The sequence below is a fragment of the Natrix helvetica genome (assembly GCF_964273705.1).
Source record: "Natrix helvetica genome assembly, chromosome: 7".
NCBI lineage: Eukaryota > Metazoa > Chordata > Lepidosauria > Squamata > Natricidae > Natrix > Natrix helvetica.
The window spans coordinates 45,821,396-45,834,142 of record NC_138558.1 but is presented as its reverse complement, the minus strand read 5'-3'; the positions used below and the strand labels follow the sequence as shown (position 1 = coordinate 45,834,142).

The 12,747-nt window shown below is 38.2% G+C and overlaps 1 protein-coding gene across 2 annotated transcripts in view; it reads left to right on the top strand.

The window, feature by feature from the left end:
* The window catches only part of WWC2 (WW and C2 domain containing 2), a 167,774-nt gene that overhangs the window by 61,687 nt on the left and 93,340 nt on the right, over positions 1–12,747 (top strand). The window lies entirely within an intron of this gene.

Here is a 12,747-nt window from a genome sequence, read left to right as displayed (position 1 = left end):
TAGAGATGGTCAAAATGGCACCAAACACATTAAAAAAAAGTTGTAAGGGCAAACTGATGGAAATCTCGAAAGTTTTCAGAGCAGTAGTAAATAATAATTTAGAAAATATTTAGGTGGGAAAGAAGCTATTACCGTATTTTTTGGACTGTAAGATGCACCAGAGTATAAGACGCACCGTGATTTTGAAGAGTACATTTTTTAAAAAAGTTTTTTTCATTCTGCATGCCTCCCAAACCCTCTGCATGCCTCGTTTTTTGCAAAAAACAAAAAGGGGCATGCAGAGCTTTGGGGGCTTGTAGAGTGCTCCTGGGGATTGGGGGGGGTCAAAAACGAGCAAAAAAGGGCCATTTTTCACAAAAAAAGGTCATGCAGAGGCTTTGGGAGTCTTGTAGAGTGCTCCTGGGGGCAGGGCAGGCAAAAACAGCCCATTTTTGCTCATTTTTGCCCTCCCCAGCTCCCAGGAGCACTTTGCAAGCCTCCCAAACCCTTTGCACTTCCATTTTTGCAAAGGGAGCGAGGTTTCAGGAGGCCAAAAATGCTATATTCAGTGTATAAGATGCACCCAGATTTTCTTCCTCTTTTTGGGGAGAAAAGGGTGCGTCTTATACTCCAAAAGTATGGTAGATTCAGAACTGGTCAACTATATCCTAAAGTAGTATAGGTAGTCCTTACTTACTATGATAATTGGGACCAACAACTCCATTGCTAAATGACACAGTTGTAAAGCATGATGTCACATGATCATGCCAACTTATGACAGGAATGAGGGTGGAAGAGGTTGAGAGTTGCCAGAAACCCGAGCAGAAGCCTTCAACAAACTAGCAACCCATTGCAGGTTCCACTTACATTAATATGTCTACTGATATAACTTTCCTCCTCCTCATTTGCATATTTACTATAAATGTGAGAAATATACAGTCCTATAGTGCTGAAATTCAATGTTGTTCTTGGATGAGTTCCAAGATTTCATGAGAGATCTAAGAGACGGTATGGAATGGTGATTAAAGTATTACTTTGGTGGGGAACCCAGGACCTAGTCTAATCTCAGCCATGGTAGCTTACTATGTTACATTGGCCCAATTAATTGCATTTAGCTCAAGTATCTGATTGACTCTTGTTGTTGGGGAGAAAAATTAGAGTAAGGAAATGCTTTGTATGCGTCTTGAACTCCTGTTACAAAAAATAAGATTTAAATGTAATAAAAAATAAATTACAAAGTCATTTGCAAAGACCCATAGAGGTAATTACTTAATTGATGTTATTAATTTTAATTTTAATTCATTATATTATTTTTAGAGCGCATGATGGCTCAACGGTTAAAGATACTGAGCTTTTTGCAGGCCAGGTTCCAGATCCAAGTTCCATGTGATGGGGTGAGCTCCCATTGCTTGCCCGAGCTCCTGCCAACCTAGAAGATTGAAAGCATGTAAATGCAAGTAGATAAATAGGTACCACTTTGGTGGGAAGGTAACAGTATTCCATGCACCTCAGTGTATAGTCATGCTGGCCACATGACTACAAAAGTGTCTGTAGACAATACTGACTCGGCTAAGAAACAGAGATGAACATTGCTCCCTAGGACATGACTGGCAGGCGAAATCTTTACCTTTATCTTTATATTATTTTTAACTACTTTGAATACTCATCAGAATAAAAAGACAGGGAATAATTTGAATGAATGGGTGAAAGAATAACATAACTTCTTCTACAGTGAATGACAGCAATTTCATTATTTAAAGAAAACACGTATAAGAATATGAGTTGTTAAAATATTTTAATGGAATTGGTTCAAAAAAATACTCAAAAGTTGACAAAAAATAATTATATACTTAGAGTTACAGATTAAAAAGGACAGCAAAAGACTAGCTGGGAGATATTGTTCCAGAATATTAGACTGACCTTAGATATAAAACATTAAATGTAAAATCAAATGTTTTCGAGATCTTACACCACATTCTTAAGGCTTAGAAGATGAGCAAACAGTAATAGTATGGATTACACATAGGTAAATGAAATAGCTAGATTGGAATTTGGTTACACTTTTCATAGACATAACCATTAGAACAGAATGCAAATATTTGTGGAGAATTATCTCCTCACCTGCTATAGGATTTTGGAAAAAAGAGGGACTTGAACTTTTAGTAAATGTATTTTGGGAGGGTGGTAGATTGGTGCGGGTTTCTTTCCGTTAAACTGGTTTTTCCTCATCCTTCCAGACTGAAGAATCAGATACTTAAAGCATTCTCAGTGATACATTAATCCATTTGATGTTGCAATTTGAGTGAAATTTTTCTGGAGTACAGTCTCCATTGGTATGTTGGCTCTAGGAGTGGTGCTCTGAAGAGAACACCCTTTGTTTGAGTTAGTGGAAGGTAAGCTGCCTGTGATAAGGGTCAGAGGCAGGTCACATGTCTTACATACTAAAATTGAGATTATAGCTTTTAATTCACCTGACTGGAATGCAATAGTCTGATAATTATGAACTGCACTGCTCAAGAGTTTACGAAATGTTTCATTAAAGTTTAACTGTAGAAATAGTGACTTAATGGAAGCTACATTTTTACCTGTGTAATAATATATGTTTGCATTGGCAGTTACTGCTGCAACTGTTGACGACTGTACTGTTTCAACTCCAGAAATATTTCCCTCTTGCTTTTTTTAGTCTATGAATGACTTGCTTTTTAAAAGAAATCTCTTAATCTTCCATAAGAAAATAATTCATACCAAACTTTTCTGTAGCCTACATTGTTTTGTGGCAGCTTATGAACTATAATATCATGGCTAAGATTGAAAGTTATGAAATGTTATTTCAGATACGATGTATAAATTACAATTTCACTTCGTTTAACCACTAATTACTGAAGAAACCATACAGCAATTAGTGGATTTGTTCAAAATGTTAATGTTGGAAAAAATGTAGAAGTTGAATTAGTTTCTGTTCACCTAAGGCAGTGGTTCTCAACCTTCCCAATGCCACGACCCTTTAATACAGTTCCTCATGTTATGGTGACCCCCAACCATAACATTGGTGTCTCGGTTCCTAAGACCATCGAAAATATGTGTTTTCCGATGGTCTTAGGCGACCCCGTGAAAGGATCGTTCGACCCCCAAAGGGGTCCTGACCCACAGGTTAAGAACCACTGACCTAAGGATTCATTGGAAAATATCATTTGTTTATGCTTAAACTTTTACATGCAATTATTAATGTTTCAGACTCACCAAAATAGACTAGAGGTATTATACAATATGGTTTATGGCCAAATTAACCACTTTTAACATACGTTAAAACATTCTTAGCATGTATTGCTTCTTGACGTTTATTGAAAAACAGCTGTCTTGTTCCAGATCTTCACATACTGTACATGTGAAAATATAAATAGCAATAGCACTTATATACCACCCCATAGCTTTACAGCACTATCTAAGCAGTTTACAGAGTCAACATATTGCCCTCAACAATTTGGGTCCCCAATTTACCAACCTCAGAAGGATGTAAGGCTGAGTCTACCTTGAGCCCCAACAGGATCAAATTCCAAGCGGTGGACAGAGTTAGACTGTACTGCATTTTAACCACTGTGCCACTACAGCACATAAGATTATACTGGAAGCAGGAAAATTTTAGCTTATGATCTTGGTATATAAATGGTGTTTTGTTTAAAATGTCTTCTCATCCAAATGGAAACACAGGTATTGAACTGTAAACACACATTTTATTTCTCTTCATCACATTGGTTATTTGTGTCCATTGTTATTCACTGCCCCTTCACAGGCTCCATTGAAGATGATCAAAAATAATAAATCAAGCAGGCCATTTTTCACAAATGGGCTATTGTTAACAAATACTATGATATGTGTAATAAGATCTTGTTTTTTGACTATTTGGTGTGGGGTGTGGGAGGGAATGATGTGACCTGACATGTGTAAACAATAACTTAATATAGGGAGAGGAATATTTATTTAAATGGTATAAATAAAAATAAAGTCCTATCTAAAATTTGTGAACAATGATTTTCGGTGTTTGAGCAGTAACAGCTCTGGGGAAGCAGAGTGATATTAATCCTGTATAATGCTTTGCTTGTGACCAGAGGTTTGCTCCTCAGGATCTGGATACAAGAGTACCTGGAAACCCCGGAGAATTTCAGTTTTTGTGTCCTGGCTATAGTAATCTGGGCTAGCTCTTTAATTCACAGATTCCATGGCTAGGTTGAACATGTCCCAATTGAAAACTGGCTGTATGCATAAGAGGTGATCACATATTGGAGCTAGTCTGATCTAATTCAGAATAGATATTTTATAAGCTGAATTTGGAGGGTATTCTTAGTCTATTTTTGTGGCAATATCTATCTCCTGGTCAGTATGTGTTTCATCAGTTAGGACACCATTTAGGATCATTTCACATGTTTTATGGATTCAGTTAGGTTATAACAGGTGTTTGAGGTTTTCCCAAATAGTTGGACAGCTCTATGAGTCTTGTTGATTTTGGGGAGTCAAGGACTATGAGGACATTGGATGTCATCATCACTCAGCAGTCTTTGTCTGTTGATCACATGGAATTCCAAGAATTCTGAAAGTTGAATTGCCAAAAGTGACAACTACAGTGCCAGTGGTGGAAGACAAGAACAGATATCACCAGGCATGGTACAAACCACAGACTATCAGTTCAGATGCTGAAGTATCAGTACCTCTCCACTCTTATTGATCTGCAGGATGCAGTCCAATGGTATTGAGATAGCCCACTTGCTGAGTGGGTACAATGAGTAAAATTGTTCTTTGATCTACTCTGAAATGTTTGCAAGTTATTTTGCTGGATAAAATTGCTCATATTAGCTCACATTCCACATGGGCAACATCAGATGAGATGACTTAGGCAATGTATTCTGAATTTTTCTGGGATTGCTTGATTTTGTGGACTGAGAAGTTGTAGATGTTTTCTGCAACACAAGTTCTGTCATTTTTGGTCTAGATTTTTCCCAAAAGTGCTTTTTCAAGAGGCAACTGGACTTTCTGGTTTTTCTTTGAAGACATTTCACTTCTCATTCAAGAAGCTTGTTCAGCTCTGACTGGATCATGGGGAATGGAAGGATTTATATTCCTTGCAGATAGCTGGTTCATTTGCATTCTTTTAGTGAGTCTTTAAGGCCATCTGGAGGTTGATCTGTGTTATCAGGATCACCTGACTGGTGCAAATGTGCCTGGAGCCTTCTGGGAACTGTTGAAAGGACTGTGTTGTAGACTGGAGATAGATGATGTCACATCCCTCCCCCCCCTGTTGAGAGAGACCTGCTCAATTTTGACATGGATGGGCTCTCTGATCCCTCTTTCAAATCAGCAGTCCTCTCTGTCCAAAATGTGGACTTTGTTATCTTCAAAAAAGTGGTCTTTGTCTTTTAAATGCAGACGGACTGCTGAATATAGTTCTGATGGGTTTGTTCTCCTATATTGTGCCATGCGTTTATGAAGTGGTTGTTTTGTATGGCATGACAAGGTGGAAATCAAAATGTAAATATTTCTGTAAACTTCAATGTTAAGGCTTGTCTTCCTTAATGAGTACACATTAAGGAATACAGAAGCCTTAACATTGAAGTTTAAGAAAAGCCTCCCCCCCGATCAATATTTATATTTTGATTCCCACCACCAACTGGAGCACAGAATGGGAATCATCAGAAGTCTACACCACCAAGCCGAAGGCTTGCCTACCAGCAAAGATAGGAAAGAAAAAGAGCTAAAACACATCAAGGAAGCCCCCAGAACGTCTGGCTATCCCAAATTGGGCTTCATAAAATCTCGAAAAAGACCCTACATGAGTTCCTCCATAACAAACAGCAAAAGAGGAAAAATAACGGAAGCAACGTTGTCATTCCATATGTTGCAGGAATATCGAAAAGCTCAGGAGGATCTTCAGCCAACACAACATAAGTGCACACTTCAAACCCAAGAATACATTAAGGCAGAAGCTTATCCACCCCAAGGATAAAACACCCAGACACAAACTGAGCAATGTGGTACATGCAGTACAATGCAGTGAGCCATGTGCTGATCTGTACATTGGGGGAACAAAACAACAACTTCATAAATGCATAGCATAACATACAAGAACAAACCCATCAGGGCTAGATTCAGCAGTCCATCTGCTGACAAAGGCCATTCTTTTGAACACAGCAAAATTCAGATTTTGGACAGAGAGGACCGCTGGTTTGAAAGAGGGGTCAAAGAGCCCATCTATATTCAAATTAAACAGCCCTATCTCAGCAGAGAGTGGGGGATACGATATCATCTATCTCTAGCCTACAACACATTCCTTTCAACAGTTCCAAGAAGGCTCCACCCCTTTGCACTTCTCAGGTGACCCTGGTGAAACAAATAAACCTTCAAGTGGCCTTAAAGACTCACTAAAAGAATTTAAATGACCAGATGTCTGCAAGGAGAGTAATCCTTCCATTCCCGTCATAAACTCAATACTGGTTTATTGCATTATTGTGGTGGAATGAACAAGTGAAGGAAGGAAGGAAGCCATGGTGGGTGAAGTTAAGAGATATGGCAGTCTGGATTTTATAGGTGGGAGGATCCATATGAAGTCAAATACTTGGGCCTATATCTGGTTTCCCAAGGAAAGCAGGCAGTTTAGTGACATTTTTGTATTACAGTGACATCAACAATAATGAACCTCTGAGTCCAGAGCCTCTTGATTGTTTGTGTCTGACAATTATGCATTATTTGGCGCTGCCATTGAAGACTCCCAAGAGAGTTTCCATAGGTGCAGATTATGGTAATCCATTTGCTGATGGGTGAGACTGCTTCAACAGAGCAACACATATTTTGTAGCCTCTGGATTGATTTCCAATATGTTTCTGATGCAATTCTAATTCTTGGTTTTGATTTATAATGTCCTTTGTGGCACTAGCCCATGTTATCCAATACCATTTTTTTTTTTGGCAGGTAGAATTCATTTGCCTGTGCAACTATCTTGAGAGAAAAAATGTTTTGGATTCTATCTCCTTGAGATGGGAGGAAGAGACAGTCCTTCTATCTGTTCAGACAGCTCATCCTTTGAGGGCCGGTAGAATGTGAAACATGCTGGCATTCAGGAAGACAATAGAAATCAACCCTCAAGCATTTGGGCTTAAAGGGTGTTTTTCATGGTGTCATTTTAGTTTTTCATTTGTTTGCTTTAATTTATTATTCTTAGCCTATTATAGTTTTAAGATTTCAAATGAGTTGCCCAGGAACTGGGCATGAGTGAGTGAGTAAGATACTGTATAAATTTCTCAAGTTCCATGACTACAATTTGCCAGAAACCACAAATTTCCTATGACTTAGTTTGGTCTAACATCTAGAGCAGGCATGTCCAAAGTGTGGCCCGGGGGCCAAATGTGGCCCTTTTTCAAATTTCAAGCGGCCCGCAGCCTCTTCTCCCTACTGGAGTTATTTGTTTAGTCTTTCATAAAATACCGTATTTTTCGAAGTATAAAGATGCATCTTTTTCCCCTCAAAAAGAGGCTAAAAATTTGGGTGCATCTTATACACTGAATACAGCATTTTTTGCCTCCCAAAACTCTGCCCCCTTCACCAAAATGGCTGTGCATAGCCTTTAGGAGGTTTTCAGAGTGCTCCTGGGGGCTGTGGAGGGCATAAATGAGCAAAAAACGGGCCATTTTTTGCTCAACTTTGCTCCCCCCTAGCCCCCAGGAGCACTCCAGAAGCCTCTTAAAGGCTATTCATGCCCTTAAAAAAAAAGGCCCATTTTCGTGGGAGAGTGCAAAAACTTTTTTTTTAATTTGCCTCTTCAGAATCTTGGTGCGTCTTATACTCCGAAAAATACGGTAGTTAATTCGCATTTAATGTTAAGGGTTCAAAGAATGTCAGGCTGAATGATCGGCCCCACACATTTTCACCTCACCAAATCTGGCCCTCCTCGCAAAAAGTTTGGACACCCCTGATCTAGAGATAGCACAGAACTCACTAAAATAGCTTAGCTAAAGAAAGTTTTTATTGCAAGCAAGATTGAAATGTGGCCCTAGGTTCTGCCTCGGTTTACCTTCCCAATAAGCAACCGAGTCGGAAGACCATTTCAAAGCCGTTTATTGGGGTACCTTGATAAAGTAGGATCTCTCAATGAAAAAGGGGAGAGAGAACTCCGAGCCTCATGTTACATTCCTTTCTAGAGTTAACACAACAAAGAAAACACAAGGGGAAAGTTGATTGGGCAGGATAAAAGTACCCTCCCCTTTGCATAGAAAATCAGCTACATGCAGTCAAACATGTTACATATTTGCATCCCATAATATCAGACACGTTCATTAAATGGAAGAGGTTTGACATCTGAAAGGGCATAAGGAAAAATGTTGTTTGGAGTTCACAAAAGAGATAAACCAGACTCCAATTTGTACCAACTATCTTTTTCTTATCTGGAGCTAGTCTCCAACCTGTTTTATCAGTTTGGGAATGTTAAAAGCTAATAAACCTGAACATCATTTTAAAAGAGAGAAAATAAATCAAATTAAAATACAAAAAAATTATCTTAGTTAGCAATTTACAAAATAGGTGTCATATGCCCCTCAAAACCATGTGGAGTGAAACTTTGTAGCCCTTACTATATCTTACATTTATCTTTTGTGAAGAAAGACAAAATGGCCACAGTCAATAAATGCTGGGGAAAGGTAGCGGGAGGGATTGGAGATCATGTAAAATCTGGACCTATTCTCTAGGAACATGAACTTGTTTGCTATTGTTGTCTTTTAGGATGTTTTTTTTCACCAATTTGACTTTATAGCAGTGGGATTTCCAAGTAGTATACTTATACCACTTATGGTTTAATATTCTAAATATTAACCAGATCTAATCCAGCATAATGTTAACCAAAGTCAGCTATATGGGCTGTTGTAACTTCAAAAACATAGCTTGGCTATGTGCCTCCTAGTATATGAGATTGCAGAAAGAAGAATTTGCAAGCTCTGCAGCAGATATCCTTTTTATGCAGTTGAAGTAACAGAGATTAGGCAATATTAACAATTTCCAATGGAATAATTTTATTTGCCCTTTGCAGTAGAATCCCCAAAGAATCTTGTAATGCCTTGAAATTAGCAAGTTTAATTTTGGTTGAGCACAATCTACTTCATCAGAAACACAATCTGCTTTATCAAGTGCCATTAAATCACTCATTCTGCCATCACTTAAACATGTTAATCAATAACATCTGAGTGTTTTCTTTGCTGTCTCTGGAACTATAAGGTAGACATCCTAATTTTAAAAAGCTTAATTCCATTGCTACTGTAAGCGTTAGTTTTTTACCTAGCACTATTATTCTTGTTTAAAACAAGTCTTTTATTTCTTTTATTTACAGGAAATGAAAGCTCACCACTCATTGCTTGCAATAAGCACCTAATAATTTTATTAGAATCAGAAGCTTAGGAAAGAAAATGGCTCTAACAGTTTAGATCTGTCTTCAAGAATAAGAATATTATTAATATTCCCCAGGAAAACTATATATTTTATTCAAAGCAGTTAGCTCAAAGAATTGTTATCAATTCAATGTGATAGTATTTCTATTTAGCTTAAGACAGCAAAGAGAAATACTCTTCATTACAGAGTACTTTTTGCTTTGAATTTTCTCCAGGTTGATTGCAGTTCCTTGCAGCAGAGTTGCCCAACCTTTCTGGGTTGGTGATCCAGAGTGAGGGGAGGGAGGAAAGAGGTTCTGTGGGAGGGGAGGGACACACCTGAGTGGGGCCAAGAGCATCCACTATGCTCACACGAGTTGGGCCACCAGCGTTTGTGTGAGTGGAGCCTCAAGTGCTCACACAAGTAGAGCCTCGAGTGCCCATGACACTTGTGCGAGTGGGGCCTCAAGCGGCCGCCATGTGCAAGTGTGACTGTGCACTCCAGCACACACACCAGCCAGCCACTCACACAGTCCGGTTGCAAATAGGCTGTGGCCTGGTAGTTGGCCATGGCTCACAGGTTACGGTGTTAGATTGCATTGATCATTGTTTGTACATGCTCAATTTTTTTAAGAAAAAGGATGGGTCATTTATAAATATGAGTGATAGCAATTGTTAAAAATGCCACAGAATAAGATATTTCTGTTATCACTGTTAGTCTTAAAGTGTTCCTAGTAATAGCAGTTCTGCTGTCCCATAACTGGAGTGCTAACTGCCCTGCTACCTAAGGGAACCTGAATTATGTCTGACCCATCTCAATTGCTTTTATCTGAAGGAAAGCAAGGTTGCGGGAAATGTTCTGCAGATGCTCACAGTATGTCATATTCAGCTTTGAGTTTACTATCTTGAAGTGGAAGTGAAACCTTTTTCTTTAATGCAGGCAGAACTGGCATTCATCCTGCTGCTTCATGGATATAGAAGTACATTAGCCTGCTGTTAGGAATGGATGGCCTGCAAAATCTCCACTAGGCTGAAATTCTTCCATATAGCCTTAATTCATATACCTGTTGGCCATGCTGTTTCTCTGAACAGCTGCAGAATGAAAATCATCTTTAGAAAACATGCTTTAGAAATAGTTCTTGTAAAGATCCTTTTTTCCCCCTAACCTAGTATATATTTATTTCAAAGAGTTCCTTGCCAGGTTTTCAAAATTTGGATGGCCATATCTGATTTTGTTTTCTTCACATTTGGAGACAAGTGTTGTGGCTGTATGAGCTCTCACAGAGAGGTGGAAATAAATATAATGCTTGATTTTGAGTCAGTTAGTACTGAATCCCCATCACTTGCCTTGAAAGTGCTTTGTCCTTGTCCAGCAATCACAAGGACAGTGTTGCTGTGGGCCACGTTTTAGGACTCTGCGGGCTATTCTTGCAGTTTGGGCCACATATTGAGCAATCTCAACTTAAACCTACTGGGCAATTACCTGAAATGTGTTCAGATATGGTTTTCTCTTGTAAGATTATTTTTCATTACAGTTAGTGCTGTTCCTAAAGTAGAATCACAGCAAATGCATCAGTTCCCTGACTTTAGTCTCTTTGACTATTGATTTGTTATAAATCTTAATTGCTGCTTTGTGTTTGCTTGTATTAAACAAACGTATTTTGCATATATAGGCACAATTAGCTTGAAAAGATACAGGAACAAGATATATCCTGTTTTGTTTAGAATTCTTCTAACATTCTGGGTTTGCATTTCCTTCGCAGACTGTTCAGGGGATAGACACAAGGTGCCCCACTTTTACCATTCCAGCTGAAATTCGAGAGGCACAATTTAGTATCTTTAATGCACAAGGAGAAATCAAATGAAATCAATCATAAATTTAGTTAACCAACTCAAACCAGGAAAGGTGCCTGGTAATGATTACCTAATATCCATAACTTAGATTGGTGGACTCTAGTACTAGTCGTCCTTTTCTGTTTCATTGATTAGACTACAATGGTTCCTAAAGGTTGTGGGCACATTAACTCTTATGATCCCTATTTATAAAGAGGGGGAAAGAGACATCAGCTAATTATCAATTTATTAAGAATCATCAGCAAACTGTACAGTAAATGTAAATGCAAAATGGATGGTTTGTTTGAAAACAACACATCCTCGCAGAGGAACAGATTGGCTTTAGAGCTCATCATTTCCTGTATATCCTGCTGTCATCCTATAACATCTGGGAGAGGAGTATACAGCTCAAGCAAGATCTGTTTTATATGTTGCTTTTATTAACTTTAGATTCGCCTTTGATTCAATATTGAGAATTAGGCTATGGGACAAATTGGTCAATTCCATGATAGATAATTCCCTATTATTCCTGATATACTAATATATATATATATATTAAAATTAATTTTATTCCACAAGGGCATTTAACTAAAACATATTGCTATAATAAGGGGAGTGAGCCGGGGTTGCATACTGGCACCTTTATTATTTAATGTTTATATTAATTCTTTGGTTGACCAATAGAACAGCCCTGACCTTTCCCCAATGTTAGCTCGAGGGCATGTGTACCAGTGATGTCATTCTTCTGTATCAGACCTCAGCTGGGCTAAAATGCATTTTGAGATCCCTTATCATTTATTGCAAGGGCAGAAAATTAGTAATTATGAAAAACAAAAGTCTTAGTATTTGCTAAACATCCCAGAATCCACCAGCCATTAAGCAGTCACAAAAATGAGCAAACAAAGATTTTTAAATATAATAGAATTGCTTTTCAGGCCTTTGGTGAGGGAAGTGCTTGTTCAAACTATGTAATCTATAATGTGCCAAAATCAAAACTTTCTACTATGTTGAAGAAGTTCCTAATCCATTCCTGCTGCTTTAAATTTATTCTTTACCAAAATGTGCTGTCAGTTCCTGTAGCTCAGCTGAGCTCCATAGTAACTACTCAGAATTAGACTTGACACCTTTGACAATAGCAAATAATTTCAGTACTAAATGGAGGAGATATCTCGTTGAGAAATGATACTTCTATGGATACTCCAGAGAAGCTCTTCTCTTCCTAGGGCACAAATAAGTTAAAAAGATACATGTACGTACACTGTGTTAGACACAGAAAAACAACTAGAACTTTCTGAACTACAGTACTCAAAAATATTTTCTGAAATAGTTTATCTTCTTCACTCAGACCAGTGGGTTATTTAAATTCTATCACAGTTTTCAAGCTAAGAAAGGCTCTAATTTAATGCTCTGCCATCTACTATGCTAGAAAGCATATGCTGTGTAAAAATAGTCTATACTAACCAGATGTGTCCTTATGGCACAGGCGGTGTGGAATCTACTGCTTGTGGTGGTTGTTTTTTTTTTTTTGGTTTTTTTT